This window comes from Trachypithecus francoisi, unplaced genomic scaffold (assembly GCF_009764315.1).
Source record: "Trachypithecus francoisi isolate TF-2019V2 unplaced genomic scaffold, Tfra_2.0 Lachesis_group0, whole genome shotgun sequence".
Taxonomy (NCBI): Eukaryota; Metazoa; Chordata; class Mammalia; order Primates; family Cercopithecidae; genus Trachypithecus; species Trachypithecus francoisi.
Window position 1 is genome coordinate 114,086,819 of NW_022681453.1, and position 22,682 is coordinate 114,109,500.

Below are 22,682 nucleotides of genomic sequence, written 5' to 3' on the forward strand. Positions count from 1 at the left end.
TCAGCCTCCCGAGTAGCTGGGACTACAGGCGCCCGCCACCTCGCCCGGCTAGTTTTTTTGTATTTTTAGCAGAGACGGGGTTTCACTGTGTTAGCCAGGATGGTCTCGATCTCCTGACCTCGTGATCCACCCGTCTCGGCCTCCCAAAGTGCTGGGATTACAGGCTTGAGCCACCGCGCCCGGCCTATAGTACCTCTTTTAATCCTCATGAAAACTCTGTTATCCTCATGTTAGAAATAAAAGAAACTGAGGCCCAGAGAGATTAAGTATTTGCACAGAGTCACATTGTAAGAGTCAAAGCTGGGATTTAAGCTCGGGACATCTGACTCCCGGATCTGAAACACTGCATGATTCTGATCCATTTATACCATTGCACAATGAACATGAGCACTGCTTGCTTTATTCCTAAATGTAACTACTACAATTCATATGGTATGTGATATTTTATTTGGAAAGATATGTAAAACATTTACTGCATAATTTAAAGACCCAACTTCCTGTTTTTTCACTTAAGAATTGCCACTGCTATTTAAGGAGATGGACTTCACCTAATATCTGACAACTCTTCAACCCCAAACAAGCAGTCTGTGTAAGAAAAAAAAAAATGAAGATATAAGGGTATCTGGTGCCAGAATCTTGACATTTCTGAGAGCATGTCCTTAGTAATTGGACCACAAACCACTGCCTTTAGAGTTTGAAGTTGCAGGAATGCTGTTGCGGGCATTTTATTCTTTTACAAAAATCTATACCTATGGCCTCTGGGCCTAAAACTCATGACAGATGGACTGAATACCATTAAAATAGTCTAGTGCATCATTCTTCTTTAGGTGTCCATGCTGTGTTTGGAAATCATGTTGGCTCAAAGGTCTAACTTGTAGTACTGGCTGCACATTTGTCATGCGATTATTCCATTCACTGGCTGTTGAGCCTGCTAAAATGGATGAACTTCAGTCTTTTTTTTTTTTTTTTTGAAGGTACACCTGCAAAGGTCAATTTGTTTTTTTAAAAAAACTGTCTATGTTCATACAAGCTCTGAATTACCTTCTCTTCTCTCCTGGGGTCCATTAGTTCCTGCTTTTCCAACTGGTAATGTCAAAGTAAGTGGTCTGGCCTTTGAAATGTTTAACATAAAATAAAATTAAATTAAAACTTGAGGTTGAATTTTCCAGTTTCACTTGGGTTCACTCAAGACTAATCTTTAGTTTGGAAAGAACACCCACCTCTAACCTTCTGTAGCAGTTTCACTAACACATCAACTTTATAATGTAGACTCTCCTAATAGGCCCTAGCATTCAAATTCTTTATGTTCTTAGCGCCAGAACAAAACTGCCACATTTCTGTTCACTACAGAGTCAAAGCTGTCATAATCTGCTGTTACGTTTTACTGAATGCCCTCAAGCTGTCAAAATGTTTGCTATGTCTATCAAAATATGCCAGATTTACTTGGGGCACTGGGCATGAGCAGCAGCAGTGAAATCTTTCAGATAAATGAGGCTGGGTGAATAGCAAATATATGAAGGTTAAAATGAGAAAAGTGTAGGACAGAGCATGTCTTGCTACTAAATATGATAAGTTCTATTATAAAGAAATAATTGATACTATTGGGACATTAATTTATCAATACAGGTGGAACCCAACTTGTTATATTCTTTCATGGATATCTAAAGATACAAATGTGTGCCTATTACAGGCCAATATATTGTGAGCTTTTATTATGTTTTATTAATTCCCAGGTGGTATTCCAAAACATTTTCTATTTCAAATTAATATGGATACTCCAAGCACCCACAGACAATCTTAAGAAGCCCCTAGATCATATTTTAGCAAACATCATATAGTAGAAACGTTGGAGTCTCATGACTACCTAAATTCTATATCATGGAAGAGCTCTTCTCTCTATCCATATTTGAAACTAAAAATCACTTTGATGTATGCTGTTCATTATGCGTAGCTGCAGAATTCAAAATTAATTGACTAAGAGAGAAAGAAGAAAATTATTCATGTTAGTTAAATTCCTACGGTTTATTTTTTATGTAGAGTTAAAATGAAAAGTTCTAATTTTGTTTTTATTGGCATTGTTCCAGGGTTTACAAAATGAGTGGGAGACTCATCCCTCATAAGGGATCTTGAGACAACAAAGTGCCGAAATCAGCTTAGAAAAGGAGATGTGCCACTTAGGGTGAGTGAGACAGGAGGAAATTTTTGCAAACTGGGTATGCATATTTGCATTTGCTGAGTTCTATGACCGTATTAAATGCAAGAACAATAATTCCTGGAGGTCACCTTAGAGATCTGGCTTTCCTCACTTACAACCATAATTTTTTGTTTCCCCAAAATATATTGAACTCTGAGAAAAAAATTTTTTTGCAAGAGTAAATAGTTATTTCTTGATAGTAATGAAATTCAGTGAAGCAATTTCAAATTAAAGAATATTATTTGACCCAAAGAACTGGGGGGCAAAGTTACCAAGCATATTGTGTTAAATCCAGGTCTAACCAATTATGTTTAATTCTCTGCTATAACCATTAAGTATATATTTTTAATGCTAAAAGAAAAATATCTCTGTGTTTTATTCTAGGCTCCTTCATGAACAACTCAAACTATCTGGTCAATAAGCTTCACACTTACCTCAAAGGCCTTCTGTATTTTTACAAAGTCACACACGCTGAGTTGGTTTTCAAGCAGGCCTGTGCCATAGTCTTCAAATGCAGTTACATCTTCTGTTCTCTCAGGGCTCTTTGGCCCAGGCTGTGACCCTGTGTTTAACTCAAGTGCAGCTTTCTGGCAACTCATAATGGCTTCACGTTTTCTCAGCTACCTTCAACTGTTTCTATATGGTTGGATCTTTTTTTTCCTTCAACAGGTGCCTTTGAAAAGAAACTCAACTTAGCAATAGAATTCCAAAATGAAAGTACAAACCTTTCAAGGCGTACGGTTAGGAGGCAAGCTGAGCTAGGAAATGAAAGCCCTCAACCCCTTCACTTATTTGATTCCAGAGTTTATTTTCAAAATTTACAGTTGAATGGTTTTAAAATGGCATTTTTTACCCCTTCCTTATACTCTGTTTAACCTGGCTTGATTAAAAATGTGTAAAGCTTTCCCCACATTTATAGTAACTGACACAGAAAACAACTTCCAATCTTCATTTTAATGCATTAGAAAATCACCTTCCCAAAAATCTCTTTGGCTAACCTTGCTTCCATTAACATGTTGTAGTTTTCAACTCCACTTTCTTGTCTGGAAGAGTTAGATGACAAAGCTGCAAAGTTTCCCTACCAATGAAGTACTTGACTCTGAAGGCCACCTTCCCGGCAATGTGGAGGTGTTTGTTTCATCTGTTCTGATCCCTTTGTATGTTTCCTGGCAACCAACACAAAGCCAACTGAAACTTTCCCTTTCACTTCCCCCTCTCCAGCTAATGACTGAACTGAAAGTTTGAATATATAATGTAAATGTTGAAATTTTTTTTTAACAAAAGGACAGTTCATTTCACTCATTTTTAATTAATTTTTTGTATTTAATTTATTTGTATTATTTAAGGACTTTTAACATTATATAGGACATATTTTATGAAACAATATGATTAGTCAAAGAAAAAAGCATGACATCCTGGAATTTTATGTTTTATACACAGAAAATGTTTTATTCTTATATAATAGGAATCTGTTTCTTATATTCTTTTTGTCTTAGTTTCTATGTACATAAAATAGAGATAGTTCAAAAAAGCTCCCAACTTGTTGAAAATGTTATAAAAAACACAGCATAACATAATATGATAAATCTAATGATAAAATTGCTTGCAGTGTCATTACTGGTTCAGCTAATAATAATGAAAAGGAGGAGAAAAAGAAGAAAAATTCACATTTTTTGAGTATTCACCATGTGCCAGGCACTAAAACTTTATGTCCATTGTCTTATTTAAGCTTCACAACAATCCTACAAGGCAGATATGATCATTATCCCCATTTTACTGATAAAGAAGCAAAAAGCCGGGCACAGGGGCTCACGCCTGTAATTCCTGCACTTTGGGAGGCTGAGGCGGGTGGGTGGCTTCAATTCAGGAATTTGAGACCAGCCTGGGCAACATGATGAGACACTGTGTCTTAGTAAAAATACAAAAATAATCAGCCAAGCATGGTGGCACATACCTGTGATCCCAGCTACTCAGGAGGCTGAGGTAGGAGGATCCCTTGAACCTAGGGGGCAGAGGTTGCAGTAAGCCAAGATTGTGCCACTGCACTCCAGGCTGGGCAACAGAATGAGACACTGTCTCAACAAAGGAAAAAAAAAAAAAAAAAAAGCAAAGAAAATGCCAAAGCTCACACAATTAGTAACATATGGAAGAGAAGAGAATGGCTCCCAAACTTCAAAGACTGCATGTATTAGTCTGTTCTCAAACTGCTAATGAAGACATACCTGAGACTGGCTAATTTATAAAGGAAAGAAGTTTAATTGACTCATAGTTTCACTTGGCTGGGGAGGCCTCAAAATCATGACAGAAAGCGAATGAGGGCAAAGTCACGTCTTACATGGCAGAAGGCAAGACAGCATGTGCAGGGTAACTCCCATTTATAAAACCATCAGATTTCATGAGACTTATTGGCTACCAGGAGAACAGTATGGGGAAACCGCCCCATGAGTCAATTATCTTCACCTGGCCACGCCCTTGACACATGGGGATTATTACAATTTAAGGTGAGATTTGGGTGGGGACGCTGACAAACCGTATCACTGTACTTTAGATGGATGTGCCTGTCACACTTTATTTTCATTTCTGTAAACTAAAATTTGGCATTACATCTTCTCTAGGGTCTCTTCCAGCTCTAACATTCTCTAAGTTGGTATTCACTAGAGGGATGGTACAGAACAGAGAGAAGAGCATCCTGTGGGAGTTCCTGTACCCATTATGGAAAAGTTCATTTATGCTTTCATTCATGCTTTCATTTATTCATCCATCTATCTATCATTATTCTCTCAAAAAACCATTTATTAATAGCCTAATAGGGAGGGCATGGTGGCTCATGCCTGTAATCCCACACTTTGGGAGGCTGAGACGGGCAGATCACTTGAGGTCAGTAGTTCAAGACCAGCCTGGTCAACATGGAGGAACCCCATCTCTACTAAAAATATAAAAATTAGCTGGGTGTGGTGGCGGGCGCCTGTAATCCCAACTACTGGGGAGGCTGAGGCAGGAGAATCGCTTGAACCTCGGAGGTGGAGGTTGCAGTGAGCCGAGATCTCACCACTGCACTCCAGTCTGGGTGACAGAGATAGACACTGTCTCTCTCTCTCTCTCTCCATATATATATATATATATATATATATACACACACATGTGTATATATATATGTGTGTATGTGTGTGTGTGTATATATATATATATATACACACTTAATATATGTCAAGTTCTGAATTGTGACCTGGTGCCTGCTGTGAGGGTTTTACAGACTAGTCAGAGCAATTATCAGTCTAACTCATCTTTAATGCCAATTCCAACCTCTTGCTCTTTATAGTGCTGTGTTCAGAGGATTCTGAAGCCATAGCTAGGCTCGAAGGAAAAGAGTGGAATTATATATATATAGATAGATAGTTTAGATAGATAGATAGATATAGATATAGATATAGATATAGATATGTATCACACACATAGAACAGAGGGTATATTTACCAGATTTGCTTTTCTTAGATAAGCCCTTCTTGTAAGTTAGGAAAACATTTTTAAGCCCCAATATTATGAGTTCCCCTAAGATATCTTACATGGGAACACAATTTGTCTACCTACCACCCTAGTTAGTAAGTTAATAATAGTTAAAATCTGTTGGATCAGCCCCATAAATGTTTGTAAAATGTTTTATAGTGATATTCTAGAGAGTTGGGCTTAGTTCAGTAACAGACACTAATGAGGGAAGGAAGGGGAAATAGGAAAAACATTCTGTAAAGATGCACCATGAGAGGTAGGTATCCTACTGGCCGACAATGCAAAATTCTCTAATTATTCTAAGACAGACAAGCTGCCTGGCCTACTTAGCTGCCATAAAGTTGCAGCTCTAAATGTTTTCATTAGTCAAAACAGGAAAGTATAATGAGCAGCTAACAAATTACAGTAGAAGTTAATCAATTGACACAGTTTTCTCGCTATAAAATTATGGCATTAGAAATAATTCTTGATCATAAAGTCTTAAGAGGCTCTAACCTTCTCTGTAACTGTGTGGTTAATTTTCAGGTTAATTTCTGCAGCACTGTAAAATCCATAACTAGTCTCTTGACTGATGAAATTTACCCTCTTGCTTGCCATGCATCTATTATGGTATTGTGAAAATCAAGATGGTGACAGTTTAATCACCTTTAGAAGGCCAAAAAGCAGATTGACACTTGCTCCCTTCTCCTATAGGGATCAGCCAACACCTGCCAGCATAGTGGAGCCCTAAGTCCCAAGAGGGCAGAGTAAGCTAATACATCCACTGGCCTTCGACACTTTGGGACTGAATAATTCTCCCCACTAAATAGACACACCTATCTGTGTCTTTATCACAATTCACAGTCCACACCCAGATCCCTGCTCTCTCCTTCCCCCACAATTTATTGCCACCAACATAAATATAGACCTCCCTTTTATATTATTTAAGGATAATTTTTTACCACTATATTTTCTACAAAGTAGGATACATATTATGAAACAATATGATTAGCCAAAAAAAAAAGAGCATGAAATTCTGGAATTGTATATTTTACACACAGAAAATGTTTTGTTCTTATAGGATAGGAATCCATTCCTTATATTCTTTTTGTCTTAGTTTATATGTATATAAAATAGAGATGGTCCAAAAAAGCTTCCAACTCATTGAAAATGTGAGAAAAACACAGTATACCATAATATAATAAATCTAATGATAAAACTGCTTGCAGTGTCATTACTGGTTCAGCTAATAATAATTATAAAAAGGACAAGAAAAAGAAGAAAAATTAACTTTTTTTGAGTAGTCGCCATGTACTAGGCACTAAAACTTTACATTCATTGTCTTGTTTAAGCTTCAAAACAACCCTAAAAGGCAGTTGTGATCATTATTCCCATTCTCCTTCCCCCCCACAATTTATCCCCACCAACATATAGATCTCCCTTTTCCTTTTCTTCTAACTCCTCTTTCTTTCTTTGCCCACCGTTCACACTGAAGCCTGTTCTTACTCATTAATCTTTGCCTAAATTCTCCCTCCACCTCCTCACTTCAATTGAAACCAGTTTGACTTTATCAACCGCATTTCCAGTCAAGCCTTCTCAAGTCCTCAGTGCTCCTTGTTCCAGTCTTCATCTCTCCAGGAAGAGAAAGAGAGGATGTTTCTCCCATCAGCTTCTTGCCTCTTGACCTCATGCCTTCTCAGCATAGCCCCAAACACCCGCTGGCTCTGGGTAAAGGGAACTTCCTCTCAAAGTCCCGGGAAAGCTCTGGCCCTACCCTTGGCACCTTTTAAGCTCTCAACAGATATTAATTTCTTTCCTTCTTTGTTCCTTATCCTCTCAGTTAGAATTAATTATTCCTTTCACTCTGCAACCACAGCATTATTTTCAGACTTTAACCACAGCACTTTTTCTTCCTTCTTTGTAATGTAATTAGTTGTCTGTGTATCTCTCTCTCCCACTAGGTTAACTCCTAAGAACAGGGATGATACCTCACTAATGCTGTAGCATTTCCCAACACAGCGTGTTGCATAAATTTCTTGACACTACAGTAATGTATGCTCATTTGTAAACAGGATGGGTAAAGGAGACCTACAACCTTGAGTTATACCAAGCAAGGGTCCTGGGAATAGGTGGCATTGAATCAGAAAGAGCAGCAGAATTCTGGGGAAAAAGAAAATCATATGACTCAAAGGTCATTAAGAAAAAGAGAGAAAGAAAATTAGTGACAGAAATAAAATTTGAGACAGTATCTTGAAGCCACTTAACAAAATTATCAAGTGTTTTTTGAAAAAATTCATTTCTTTTTTTTTTCCATACAATTTCTATGTAATGTGCATATATGTGTTGAGGCTTTACTCTGTCCCAGGTACTGCTTCTAAATACTGGAAAAGCCAAGATAAATGAGATAGATCTCTGTGCCCATCATTGCTCAGAGACACATATCACAGTAAACGTTGGCTTTGAATTCATCCTATCTTTTGAGAAAGCAGTTTCCATTGTTAATCTTGAGCAACATAACGTTAGCCTTTTCTTTTTTTTGATATGCTGAACAATATTCAAAGTAACAACATTGTAATTTTTTTTATTATTTTCTTTCTTTCCTTTTTTTTTTTTTTTGAGACAGAGTTTTTGCCTTGGCATGCAGTGCTGTGATCACAGCTCACTTCAGCGTCAACTTCACAGGCCCTTCCATCTCAGCCTCCCAAATAGCTGGGACTACAGGAATGTGCCACCATGCCTGGCTAATTTTAAAACTTTTGTGTAGAAACGGGATCTTCCTATATTGCCCAGGCTAATCTCGAATTACCGGGCTTAAACCATCCCCCTGCCTCAGCCTCCCAAAGTGCTGGATTATAGGAATGAGCCACTGTACCCAGACAAAACTGGATTTTCATAACAGCATTTCTCAAACTTTTCAAGTATTTGCACACAGAATTATTAAAATAATGATATCCTAAAAAAACTAAATATATAATTTTGTAGTAAATTACACATCATAAAGAAGCAAGCAGCGGTAGCCAAATTTAAAAATAGATGTGGAAGTAGATTGTAAAATTGAGAAAATTGTTCACTTAAATGTTCTAACTTACTTGAAAAAAGTGCACTAAGACTTTACCAGTAGACACTTAGAATCCGCCAAATTTAATATTGAGATCAGTACTTAAAAGTATTCATGGCTGGGCACAGGGACTCACACCTGTAATCCTAGCACTTTGGGAGGCCAAGGCAGGAGGATCATTTGAGGTCAGGAGTTCAAGACCAGCCTGGCCATCATGGTGAAACCCCATCTCTACAAAAATACAAAAAATAGCTGTGCGTTGTGGCACACATCTGTAATCCCAGCTACTCAGGAGGCTGAGGCAGGAGAATTGATTGAACCCAGGAGGCGGAAGTTGCAGTGAGCCAAGATCACACCACTGCACTCCAGTCTGGCAACAGAGTGAGACTGTCTCAAAAAAAAAAAAAAAAGTATTCAGAAGGCCAGTCTATTTATGCAAATTCTGATGAGTGTTTCCAACAACAAATCACTTTTGTCCCTCTTTGCTTTAACATATCTTCCCTTTGAAATCCAGCATCCTTGTTTTCAGTCATATGTGGGTCTCTCAGACACCAGTGGGGCTTTCATAAGGGAGCCACTTACTTGGCAATTGCTCTGAACTACCTAACTAAATTTCTTTACATTGCCTCTCTGAGAGAACTGCCTGCTATTCTACTTGGGGCTTTAGAACAGTTTGTCAAAGTCACCTAAATATCGAATGCTTGCAAACATGTCTAGAGCCACTAGAAAACAGTCATAAAATCATTGCATGAAAGAAGTCACTCATAATCCAGTAAGCATTTACTGATTGTCTCCTTGAAGAAAGACAGAAAACAGGTGGGAAATGAACAATTACTGAGTTCCTAGTATATGCCAAACATTGTGTTAAGCACTGTCACAAATGTTATTTTATTTAATCCTTGTGATATCTCTGCAAGGTACCTAATGTTTCCTCTCTTTTTTTTTTTTTTTTGACAGATGAGGAAACTAAAACAAAAAGTATCGCATCCAACTACTTACAACTTGTAAATTGTATAATGTAGCAATGCCAATAGAATGACGCTATGCACTTTAAGAACATTACATACATTAGTTCCTTTAATTTTCCCGGAAATCCGATGATATGGGTGCTATTATTGTCACTATTTTTAGATGAAGAAACTGAGGCTTAGGCAGGGCAAATGACGTGTTAGGATCATCCAGCAAGAAGTAGAAAAGCTGGACTTCAAACCCCAAGTTTCTCCATAGTATAAAGCCCTGTGCAGGGTAGACTGCTAACCACCACAATAAATTCTAACCCAGTTCAGGAGCTAAAATGTGCAGAAAGTAAAGAAATAAGAAAGCCCATACTAGGAAATAAAGTCAAATGGGCTTAAAATTTGGAGTCAAAATACCAAGTTCAAGTCTTACTTCTCTCATTTTCAGCCCTATCATCTTGGGCAGGTTGAGTCATTTCTCAAAATGAGATAGCAGAATTGTTTATCTCATAGAATAGTCTTAAGGTTAAAAAGAGAAAATACAGTGAAAACTCTATGCAAATTTTAAAACATTATGCACATGAATTAACATTAATATTATTACACAGTTGGAAGAAGGTATATTTCGTGCAACCTTGGAAAAACAAGGTAGGAGTTCACAGAGAGATTGGAATATTAGAATTGTAAAACAGAATGAAGCAAAATTATCTATATCATGACACTTCGCATTAAAGCTGAGATTCTATAATCATTTTCATTGTGTTTAGGAAGGTCTTATGTCTAAATCTATCCCAGAGAGCAATGCTATATCAATATTTCAATGTTAGTTATTAAATGCAATGATTGTGTGTGCGCGCACACATTTGTATGAGTTAGTAGATGTGTGGTTTTATCATTTTGAAAAAATACTTCCTTCCTTATGATTAGTCAATGTCTATAGACTATAGACATCGTCCCTAAGAGGGCTTGGTCTGTTTGGCACTGTCTGAATCTGTTTTTAACAACAACAGAAATGATATTCAAAGCAGTGTAACTACTGTCTACCATAATGTGACCCTCAGACTGTCTGAGTGCCCGAATCCCCAGAATCAGACGTTTTTTTCCCTAAAACATTAAACACTCTATTCTAGAAGGAAAGTTGATTTTAATTTGGTCTCACTGAATGACTTAACCCCAAAGGAAGAGATATATACATATAAACACATGTACGCACATGGAGACGGAGACACAGAGGAGACAGAGAGAAGAAGAGAGATAGAGAGAAGGGGAGACATGTCACGGTATAAGACTGGAAGTTTCTTAGATAAGTTGCCTCATAAGGGGAAACTGTGGGCAGTTACAGTACTTTGGGTACACTGACCACTAATTGGGGTGGCAGAAGTATAACATAGCGATAAGAGTATCTCTGAAGGGAATAAGATACAATGAAACAGTAATTCTAAATTTAGAGTCAGGAGACCTGAATTTTGGTACAGCCTCCACCATGTCCATATGACTCTAAAATTTACCCCATTGGGTGTCAGTTTCCACAGTCCTAAGTGACAATAATGATTCCTACATGCACAGTGCAAATAATTACTTTGAGACTCAAATGAAATCATGTATAGAAAAACATTTTCTAGCCAGAAATGGCTATGTAAATATGTATTTTTTGGTTGGATCATTCATTCATTTTTTATGTTTATGTGACTTAACATGTGTAGAGCATTACCCTAGTGATACCCAATAGTTATCAGTTATGGGTCTTAATATTAAGGAGCATAAAGTCCAGAAAATGACATAAGCCATCTATATGAATCAGATAGGTAAAAAAGGGTATAGATGAAATGGTACGGATGTTAAGGAAAACACTGCTTAACTTGTAGGAGGCATGGTAGATTGAGTAAAAATGGCTTTGGAATTGGTGACATTTGAGTGGGTGTTATGGCTTGAACTGTGTGCCCCAGAATTAATATGTTGAAGTCTCAACTGGGGCTACCCAAGTACCACCGAATGTGACCTTATTTGGAATAGGGTCATTGGAGATGCAATTAGTTAAGATTAGGTTATACCAGAGTAGTATGGGCTCCAATCTATGACTGGTGTCCTTATAAAAATAGGAAATTGTCTATAAACACACACACGTACACAAACACATAGGGAAAGCCATGTGAAGACTGGAGTTTGCTGTTACAAGACAAGGAACTATCAGAAGCTGTAACTGAAGCCTGGAATAGATCCTTTCCTAGTGCCTTCATAGGGAATATGGCCCTGCCAATGCCTATATGTCAACTTCTTGTCTCTAGAAACAAGACAGTAAATTTCTGTAATTTAAGCCACTGAATTAGAGGTATTTTGTTATGGCAGCCCTTGGAAACTAATACATTAGGTTATATGGGAACACAGGAAAGCAAGTTTATGGGTAGAAATGTATATGTTGAAGTTTGTTATTATTAGACTAACATAAGATACAAATAAATAGAATCATTATATTATAATAATATACCTACAATATTAAGCACCTAGCACAGTGCTTTACACATAGTAGGCACCAAATAAATATTGAATGAATGTTTTAACCAACAAAAAGGAGATCACAGAAAGAGGAATGGACTGGCATCAAATATATGTTTTAATCTATTTCATCCTCTTTTTTTTTTTTTTCTGGGCAAAGCCTTTACTTACCACAAAAAAATCAGAAACATCTACATTTCTATGAAAAATGCTACCACTTCACCTTTGTTTACTTTAAGAAATTCTGTCTAGGAAAACAAATAAAAGGGAAAAAGGGCAATAGAAAGGAATTTTACACTTGTAAAAATCAAAGTTCTGAAACAAAATGCACTTTGAAAGATTGAAAGCTATAGTCCCAAGAGAGAATACTGGCACAATAAATATTTCTCACGGAACATAGTGTACCTCCTGAGCATGGTGCCTTTGATTGAAAGCCGTGAAGACCAAAGGCCTCTATTTCTCCACAGCAGGAGCAGCAATCATCAAATTAATATCGGAAGTGCACTCCTAAATCAAGTTTTTGCAAGTGTACTCATAAAGAAGATATCTTACAAAAATGCAGATGGAGCTTTTGCAATCATTGCCTAGGCCAAATGCTGTCAGAGAAAATGGATCTCAATTTACTCAACACATTCTGGTTTTGCAATTTTCAAGATTAACTCTTGCCATTGTCTGAACAATATGAGGTTCTTAGGAGAACTTTAAAAACGCATTCTTGTATGTTCAGAGCAAATGGTACAAGTGATAACTGTTGTGTTCAAGTCCACTACACGGGGCGGGGTGGGGGGGGGGGGTGGTGGGTGGTTGGGTGGTGATTAGCTCAGGAAACAGAGCTCATGTACCTATTGGGAAAATACAGTGGAGGAAATCATGGGGCTTACAACTTTACCAAGTGGGACATTAATTTAGGGAAATGAGTTAAGTTTTCAATTAGGAGGAAAATGATACAGATATATGACAATAAACAGCTGCATGACCTTGGGTAAGTTACTTAACTTCTCTGGTTTCAGAATCTTCATCTGTAAAATTAAAAGATTAAATTACATTTTCTTTAAAGTCTCTTCTGGTACTTAATTTAAGAAGGACGGGGAAGGGAAAGTACAAGAATACTGACAGCTCTACAGAAAAATAAAAGACACTATGTCCCAGGTAATATTATTGCATTTATACTGGAAGTACTCAGAACATGACTGTGGACATTGTAAATACTTTTTTGATAATTATAAATGAAATTGTTGGCCGGGCGCGATGGCTCAAGCCTGTAATCCCAGCACTTTGGGAGGCCGAGGCGGGTGGATCACGAGGTCAGGAGATCGAGACCATCCTGGCTAACAAGGTGAAACCCCGTCTCCACTAAAAAATACAAAAAAACTAGCCGGGCGAGGTGGCCGGCGCCTGTAGTCCCAGCTACTGGGGAGGCTGAGGCAGGAGAACGGCGTGAATCCGGGAGGCGGAGCTTGCAGTGAGCCAAGATCCGGCCACTGCACTCCAGCCTGGGCGACAGAGCGAGATTCCGTCTTAATAAATAAATAAATAAATAAATAAATAAATAAAATAAAATAAATGAAATCATCATATGGATAAATAAGTCGACGTGTCAGTCAAGCATCTGTACAACCTGTCACACACTTAACCCTGCACTACCTGTTTCTCTTATTGGATTACCAGTGAGGATTTTGGAACTTGGTTATGGCAAGTGGATTCTATCAAAAGAATGCAATTTATTTATTTGTTTACCCACACAGCTATTTATTTCCCCACTCGTTCATTGAGCAGCCACGATGGCCAAGCATGGTGATAGGCACTGATGATGATAGAGACAGGCTGGCCCTTCTCCCATGAAGTTTGTAATCTAGTAGGGTGAGATAAGCAAAAAGCAGAAGGTTACTACACATTTTTATTAAAAGAGTAATAAGGGGGTCCAAGGAAGAACATATGCAGGCTCCTAAACCAGACATGGCAGATCAGGTAAGAAAGATGTGATTAAAATAAGTCATATCTATGATGGCACCCAAATGATTAGATATTAGCCAGATAAAGAATAGGAAAAAGAGGGTTTAAGCAGAAGATACAGTGTATGCTAAGGTCTGGAGGTGGTCAGGCCCTTGGTATCCCCTTGGATACCGGGGGATAAAAGTAGTTTACTCTGGATGGTTCTTATAGCATAGGTAAGGAAGGTTAGGGAGAAAGGGCACAAGTCTGACTGGAGAAGTAAGCCTAGATCATGGAGCCATGGGGGGAGTTAGGTGTTCATGCTGAGGACACTGGGAAGCTATCACAATTTTAGGCTGGGAATGTAATATAATGACATGTTCATTGATGAAAGATCATTGAATTGCCCAGTGGTTTTCATCTAGGTAGTTTCATAAACGATCTAGGCAGTTTTTTTGTTTGTTTGTTTTGTTTTTAAATCCAATAACAGCCCCCTACAGAAGAATTACTTGAAATCCCTGGAGGGGGAATCTAGGCACAAATATATTTTAAAGTTCCTTAAAAGATTTTATTGTGCAGCCCAGATTCAAATCACTGGATTGAAAGGGGACAAAACCAGCTAGGAGGCAATAGAGATAATCAAGTTGACAGGTGATGATGGCTTATTTACATCCTAGAAAAATATCAGAAATACAAGAAAGAGTATTCAGTGAGTGTAGAGGAGAAGAATCAAGAATGGATCAGCATAATTCTGAAATATCTTTTTGCAAAGTTTTGAATTCAGAAAATATGTAAATATTTTAAACATTAAAAAATAAAAATAAGTCAACAAAAGTGGGGAACAAACTAAAATTGAATACAAATAGAAACAAGTGAACCTAACCAAGTGCATGACATAACCACAAGGGGCGGAGGGAAATCCAAAGGAACTTTAGCGCATGTGCAAAGAAATTATGACCTCTAATAGATTTCTAGATTGTGGTGGCATGGGAGTAGCAATTTTGTAACTATTATAGAATTGCACAAATAAGTAAACATTGTTTTATTTTAGGAATCAGGGTTTCCATTATAGCAGAAGAGAGATACAAATATGGAAAGGAGAAAGGCAAGGAAGAACTCTGTGCTATTGGATGGGAATGAGTAATATCAGTATAAATTTATACACACACACACACATTTATTTCCTAGCACTGACTATTGAGACATCTCAGTTACAAAGTGACACCTGCAGTCCAAGTATTCATTTCTAAATACGATTCTACTTGTAGAAATGAATGATTCTTGGGTTAGTGTAAGAAATCTGGAATGTTTTCTTGCCTAGGAAGTAATAAAATGCTTTTAAAATAAGAAAATAAGAGAAACCAAAAAGGAGCTCCCACTGACCAAATCAGGATCATTAAAAAATACATTTTTCAACTTTAAAATTTTAAAAAAATTATATGGGTACATAGTAGGTGCATATATTTATGGGGTACATGAGGTATTTTGATACAGGCATGCAATGTAAAATAAGTACATCATGGAGAATGGGGTATCTATCCCCACAAGCATTTATCCTTTGAGTTACAAACAACCCAATTGCCTTTAAGTTATTTAAAAATATACATTATTGTTGACTACAGTCACCCTATTATGATATCAAAAAGTAGATCTTATTAATTCTATTTTTGTTTGTTTTTACCCACTAACCATCCCTACCTCCTTCCAAACCCCCTCTACACTACCCAGACTCTGGTAACCATCCTTTTACTGTCTAGTTCAATTGATTTGATTTTTAGATCCCACAAATAAGTGAAAACATGCAATGTTTGTCTTTCTATGCCTGGCTTATTTCACTTAACATAATAATCTCCAGTTCCATTCATGTTGTTGTAAATGACTGGATCTCATTCTTTTTACGGCTGGCTGAATAGTACTTCATCGTGTATAAATACCACATTTTGTTTATACATTCATCTGTTGATGGATACTAAGGTTGTTTCCATATCTTAGCTTAGTAAACTGTGCTGTTACAAAATCTTAGCTTAGTAAACAGGGCTACAACAAACATAAGAGTGCAGATATCTCTTCGATATACTGATTTTTTTTCCGGTGGGAGATGGGGGTATCTATCCAGCACTGGGATTACTAGATCATATGGAAGCTCAATTTTAGTTTTTTGAGTAATGTCCAAACTGTTCTCCATAGTGGTTGTGCCAATTTATGTTCCCACCAACAGTGTACAAGAGTTCCTTTTTCTCCACATCCTTGCCAGTCTTTGCTATTTCCTGTTGTTTGGGTAAAAGCCATTTGAATTAGAGTGAGAGGATCATCTCATTATAGTCTTGATTTGCATTTCTCTGATGATCAGTGATGCTGAGCACCTTTTCAAATCCTTGTTTGCCATTTGTATGTCTTCTTTTGAGAAATGTCTATTTAAATCTCTTGCCCATGTTTTGATCAGATTACTAGAATTTTTTCCTATAGAGTTGTTTAAGCTCCTTATATATTCTACTGATTAATCTGTTGTCAGAGGGGTAGCTTGGAAATATTTTCTCCCATTTTGTGGGTTGTCTCTTCACTTAGTTTATTGCATCTTTTGCTTTGCAGAATCATTTTAACTTGATGTAGTCCCATTTGTCTATTTTTGCTTTGGTTGTCTGTGCTTATGGGGTATTGCTCAAGAAGTCTTTGCCCAGACAATGTCCTGGGGATTTTCCCCAATGTTCCTTGTAGCAGTTTTGTAGGGAGGGAGGGGAGAGAGGGAAGGAAGGAGGGAGGGAGGGGAGAGGGAGGGAGGGGAGAGGGAGGGAGGTAGGGAGGGAGGGAAGGAGGGAGGGAGGGAGGGGGAGGGATGGGAGAGGGAGGGAGGGAGGGAGGGAGGGAAGGAGGGAGGGAGGGAGGGAGGGAAGGAGGGAGGGACAGGAGAGGGAGGAAGGAAGGAAGGAAGGGAGGGAGGGAGGGAGGGAGGAAGGAAGGAAGGGAGGAAGGAAGGAAGGAAGGGAGGGAGGGGAGAGAGAAGGAGGGAGGGAGGGGAGAGGGAGGAAGGGAGGGAAGCAAGGGAAGAAGGAGGGGAAGAATGAAGGGAGTAAAGAAATTTTGATAGAGTTAGAAATTCATGATTTTACAACAAACTTTAATAATAATTGATTCAGGAAAGGATTATCAATAGATGAAAGTTTCTTAGGAAATAAAATATGTATACAATTTCAAAGCATCTTCTCCATAGATTACTTACAATTACAGAAAGAAAGGGGGTACTCTGGAGCAAGTTACGGAAGTTAACATCACCAATAATGGGATAAACAGTCATCATGTGTATGTTGATAAGATGCACTAAGAGGAACCTACCATAACTTCTGCAATATCCTTGCCAAAATTCGTAACTAAATATAATCATAAGTCAACAATCTGACAAACCCAAATTGATGGAATTCTATAAAACGACCAGCTGTTCTCTTAAAAAAAAGTTAATGTCACAAAAAGACAAAGAAAAATTGAAACTGAAGATAGATGGTAACTGAATGCATGTCATAATCCTAGATTGGCTCCTGAATTGGAGTGGGAGGGTGGGGAGCGAACAGTATTGGAAGGATAGACAAAATTGAAACATGACACTATATTAGATAACAGTATTAAATCAATATCAGATTTTCTGAATTTGATTATTGACCTAAGTTATGTAAAAAAAAAAATGTTGTTTTTTTTTGAGACGGAGTCTCGCTCTGTCGCCCAGGCTGGAGTGCAGTGGCCGGATCTCAGCTCACTGCGAGCTCCGCCTCCCACGTTTACGCCATTCTCCTGCCTCAGCCTCCCGAGTAGCTGGGACTACAGGCGCCCGCCACCCCGCCCGGCTAGATTTTTGTATTTTTTAGTAGAGACGGGGTTTCACCGTGTTAGCCAGGATGGTCTTGATCTCCTGACCTCGTGATCCGCCCGTCTCGGCCTCCCAAAGTGCTGGGATTACAGGCTTGAGCCACCGCGCCCGGCCAATATGTGTGTTCTTAAGAGATATATGGTCAAGTGTTTAGGACAAGGTCATCATGTCTGCAACATTTAAAACTGGTTCAACAATGATGATAATATATATTATATAACAATGATACATACATACATATAGACATATTATTGTACAACTCTTGTAATTCTTCTGTAGCTTTAAATTTTTTTCAAGCTAAAAGAAAAGTGCGAATTTCAGGATTTAGGCTTGAGCTGTTGTAGCATCAACAGATGGCTAGTTGAGTATGAGGACAGCCTTACCCAGGTAAGTCCCTGGTTCTGGGTGTTCATTCTCCAGTGCTGTCTGTATGCATCTCATTCATCTCAAGGTTCACAAATTTCAAGAGAACTTTATTTCTTATAAAGTGTTGCAGCCTGCAGGGAAGTATAGATAGCCTCCAGCAGAGGCCAAAAACAGTCACTTTGGAGGAAAGATGAGACAGGAATTTATGCTAAGCAGGTTAGCTAGGTATATATATTCAACAGGTTATAGGAGGAACTATGAATATTGACAAAGTGGGGGACATCTATCTGCATGTGTATTAAGCAAACGTGCATGCATGCCTCTTTGGCATAGAGACTTAACATTTAAATGTATTTAGGCCCAATATGTCAAAAGGTGAAGCTCAATATGTCAAAAGGTGAAGCAGCAGAGGCAAACACACTCAGTGTGCAGCCTCTGTAAACTGGTCAGAACAAGTCCACGGCCAGTAGTCTCTCACTGGCCGAAAGTTACTGAAATCAGTCTCTTGTCAAATCGAAGCTGTACTTATGGCTTGTGGAATAGGGGTGGGAGAGTATCAGTCAGCATCTGGCAGTCAGTGAGCTGCAAATGTTTTAATACTGCTTATCTCAAGGCATGGCCTTAGGGGGCTTGTTTATAATTTGGTGTCATACTGTCACAGAGTCCATTCCATCAGTATTATCACCTCTATTATAACATCTATTACTTGCTAATAGAAACTACTTTTCCTGCAGAAGAACGTGATGCCCAACACCAGTCATTACCAAGTACTTTCTGAGATTCCCTAATAAGCAGAAATGACCATGTGACACAATTCTTAACAATGAAAGTAAACATGGAAGACCATTGGGGACCCTGGAAAGACTTTCACTTTATCTAGTAAGACAAGAGAATCCCTCTTCCCTTTACCTTGCCTGAAATGTGGACACGAATGAGTAACTGAGGAAAAGCCTATGAAAGTCTCCCAAAGTCTATATTTAAGACACTATCAATATCTGCAACTGCATTTTTCTAAATTTCTATGTTAAAAAAATTATTTAAACATTACTTAGTTTTGTTGCACATAACCTAATACATTCCTAACACATACAGCAATTAGGAACATGATAGTAGTATTAGGCTTCTGAGAACCAGCTCAAAGGGATATCCAATCAAAAATTGGCTGTGTCAGAGTTTGTTTTCTTAGGTGTTTTGTATTTTGGGAGGATGGAGGGAGGAGGGAGTAGAAGGGAGGACAATATAAGATCAGTATTAAACATTTCAGTTTAAACATTTTGGTACATTTAATAAGTAATTTTTTTTTAGAATTGTCATTCAGGACATTTTCCTTCTCCCAATTTCTTCTTTTTATAAAGTGCAGATCAGCATTTTGCTCACTATTCACTGCAGTTATACCTGAAATCATTTGCCTATATTTCTCTGTTTTTTTGTTTTGTTTTGTTTTATTGTATTTTGAACACACAAGGAGGCAAAGGAACAGGTAAGTAAGGAATTATGGAACAGCCAAGTCTGATTCTGTTTGGAACTGGGAGGCCATTCTGGAAACAAACCAGGACTGGGGATTGGATTATTTAATCTCAACAGAAGCCAGGTGAACTTTCATCTCAATGTAACTTAAACAAGTCTCCAGCTGTTTCTCTCTTCTATACTCTGCTTTTTCTCTATCAACGGACAACTTAACATTTGATCAGTTCTCTCCTCATTCTTACTCATGCTTTCTGCTTTCTCCGAACATTGGCTCTTGTGTGCCTCCTTCTGCTTTAAGCCTCTTTGTATCCTTTCAGCTTCCTTTCTCACTGCCAACCAGTACTTCTTAGAATTACCTGGTTTGGAATCTGGAGCAAGAATGTGAAGTGACCCAACTCATCATGGTTGAGGAAAGCTATCTCCAATGCCAGAAGTCAGCATTCTTTTTCATTTGGGTAAGGATTCTGCTGCTGGTCTAGTTAATCACGGTACCTGGGAATGGTCACATAGGAATAGGCCAGATCTCTTTCTGCAATGGCCATAGGTGAGGCAGCTTCCTTCAGAAGGGGACTTTAGAGAAAACTAAGGTAACTAACTCATTTAGCACTTGTATCATCAAAAAAAGAAAAAAACTGGCTGGGCGCAGTGGCTCATGCTTGTAATCCCAGCATTTTGGGAGCCTGAGGCGAGTGGATTGCTTGAGTTCAGGAGTTCAAGACCAGCCTGACCAACATGGTGAAACCCCGTTTCTACTAAAAATAAAAAAAAAAAATTAGCCAGGTGTGGTGGCCTGGGCCTGTAATCCCAGCTACTCAGGAGGCTGAGGCAGGAGTGTCACTGGAACCCGGGAGGCAGAGGTTGCAGTGAGCTGAGATTATGCCACTGCACTCCAATCCAGCCTGGGGGACACAGTGAGACTCTGTCTTAAAAAAAAAAAACGAAAGAGCTAAGAAATAGTGAGTATACTGGCATGCACAGAATAGCTTCCTATGCACACTTGAAAAACCAGGTATGCAGGATAATTGTAGAATAAAATGAGATAAGTAGGTGTATGAATAGCTGGTTTTATTTAGAAAGATGACTCCTATTTCCCTGCTGTTGTATCAAATGACTGGGTTTATTTTCTCTAAGACCTTAGTAACACACGCTTGAAAAAGTTTATCACTTTTGCTTGGAATATAAACATTGAACTGTCAAAATCATAAAAACTCTATAAAACAATTTTTGGAGAAGCCTAATAGAAAATAGAAATGTATAAATATGATAAAGAGGTCAAATACGAATGCTAATCAAGAAAGTAGGTGAAATAGACCAGTATTCAGCAATTTTTCTCCCACAGTAATCTTAATTTCATTTGGAATTTAATCCACAAAATGTCTTCTTTTCCAAATCCCATTTAGAATAATATCTGCTGATAATTTTCAGCTTTTTAGGCAATGCGCCTAGATGAAGAGACATCTTCTCTGAAGTACTGTTTGCCCTCTTATTTAGCATCTTTACAAAACAATAACAAATATCTCAATTATTTCATGCTGAGTTAACATTTCAGTACATTTATAAGGTAATGTTATTTAGAATAGTTGTTCAGGACATTTTCCTTCTTCTTCTAACTTCTTCTTTTTATAAATCTTATAGCTGAAAGGCACGGTAAACAAATTCACTTTTGCATTCTTGTGTGGCTTCCTACCCCCACCCCGCCCGCCCTGCTCCCCGCCATGGGCTTCCTCTCCTTTCTTTAGTATTAATTTTAGCAAGAGGGACCATCTATCTTAGGTTTTCCTTAAGATGTCTGAAGGTTCATTAGTTTTTACAGCATTCTCTTCCCTGATTATTCTTTCCTCTGCAAGAAAAAACTGTTTTAACACCTTTAATCTCTTATCTTTCCTACAGATTTTCTATAAGTAATACATACTTGATATTATTGAAGCAAAAGAAGTCTAAAGGGTCATTCCTTCAATATTTATAAAGTACCTACTAAGTGTTAAGCACTGTGCTGGATGCTTGGCTAGATAATATACTGTCCTTCTTCTGCTGTCTGTATTCTTTTGTGTGTATGTTTTAGGAAGATGACATTCTTCAACATTGAAAGGTCAGTAATCTGACAATTTAGTAGTACTGGGGCTCAGAAAATGACGCCCCAAACATGCTGAGTGCTTTGAACAAAGGAGATTAAAATGCTCCAGAAAGAATCAATGTTTTTCTCTGACCTTCTGCTCCTCCCACAACTTCTCTTCTGAAGTGCAGAGAGGGCCCTTCTCTGAAGTTCCCTTATCTGACTGAGTGAAGGAAGTTCTTCCAAAAGGGAACAGAATGGTCTGGAATCCTTTCCCTAGGAAACTCATCAAGCAACCAGGAAAGATTAATCACCACAGAGGAGATTACTTCATCACTGCAGGCAGACAGGCTATCACCTATTCTTTTGGATGCAGCTCTAAAACAACTTTTATCCAAATAATAAGACAGCCTTTGCTCATCATTTGGTTCCTCCCCTTTCCCTCCCCTAACTTGTTGCTACCTCCCCGCAAAGTATCAAGCTCCTATTCCTTTATGCTATTTATGTTTCAGCTATCTGGCCCTTCTCAGAGTCTCACATTTTACTCAGCTTGTGTGCATATTAATAAATCTGTATGCCTTTTCTCCAATTAATCTGTTCCTTATCAGTTTATTTCAACAGCCTCAATTGACTCTTCAGAAGTTTAAACTTTTGTAGGCTATTTTCCCCTTAAAATGAACTGTATTTCCTCTTTCTTTAGGCCTACTTGTTGGTAAGCTATAGAACAAGCTTGTCCAACTTGTGGCTCATGGACCACACGTAGCCCAAGATGGCTTTGAATGGGGCCCAACACAAATTTGTAAACTTTCTTTTTTTTTTTTTTT

General features: G+C 38.1%; 1 protein-coding gene across 1 annotated transcript in view; it reads right to left on the bottom strand.

Moving 5' to 3' along the window:
• The window catches only part of WDR49 (WD repeat domain 49), a 188,911-nt gene extending 185,572 nt beyond the window's left edge, over positions 1 to 3,339 (bottom strand). Inside the window, exons 1-2 of the mRNA XM_033211625.1 lie at positions 3,193 to 3,339; positions 2,629 to 2,867 (exon numbers count right to left, since the gene is read on the bottom strand). The gene's annotated coding sequence lies outside the window, so the exon portion shown is untranslated. The remainder of the gene's footprint in view (positions 1 to 2,628; positions 2,868 to 3,192) is intronic.
• Between the last annotated feature and the right edge of the window lie 19,343 nt (positions 3,340 to 22,682).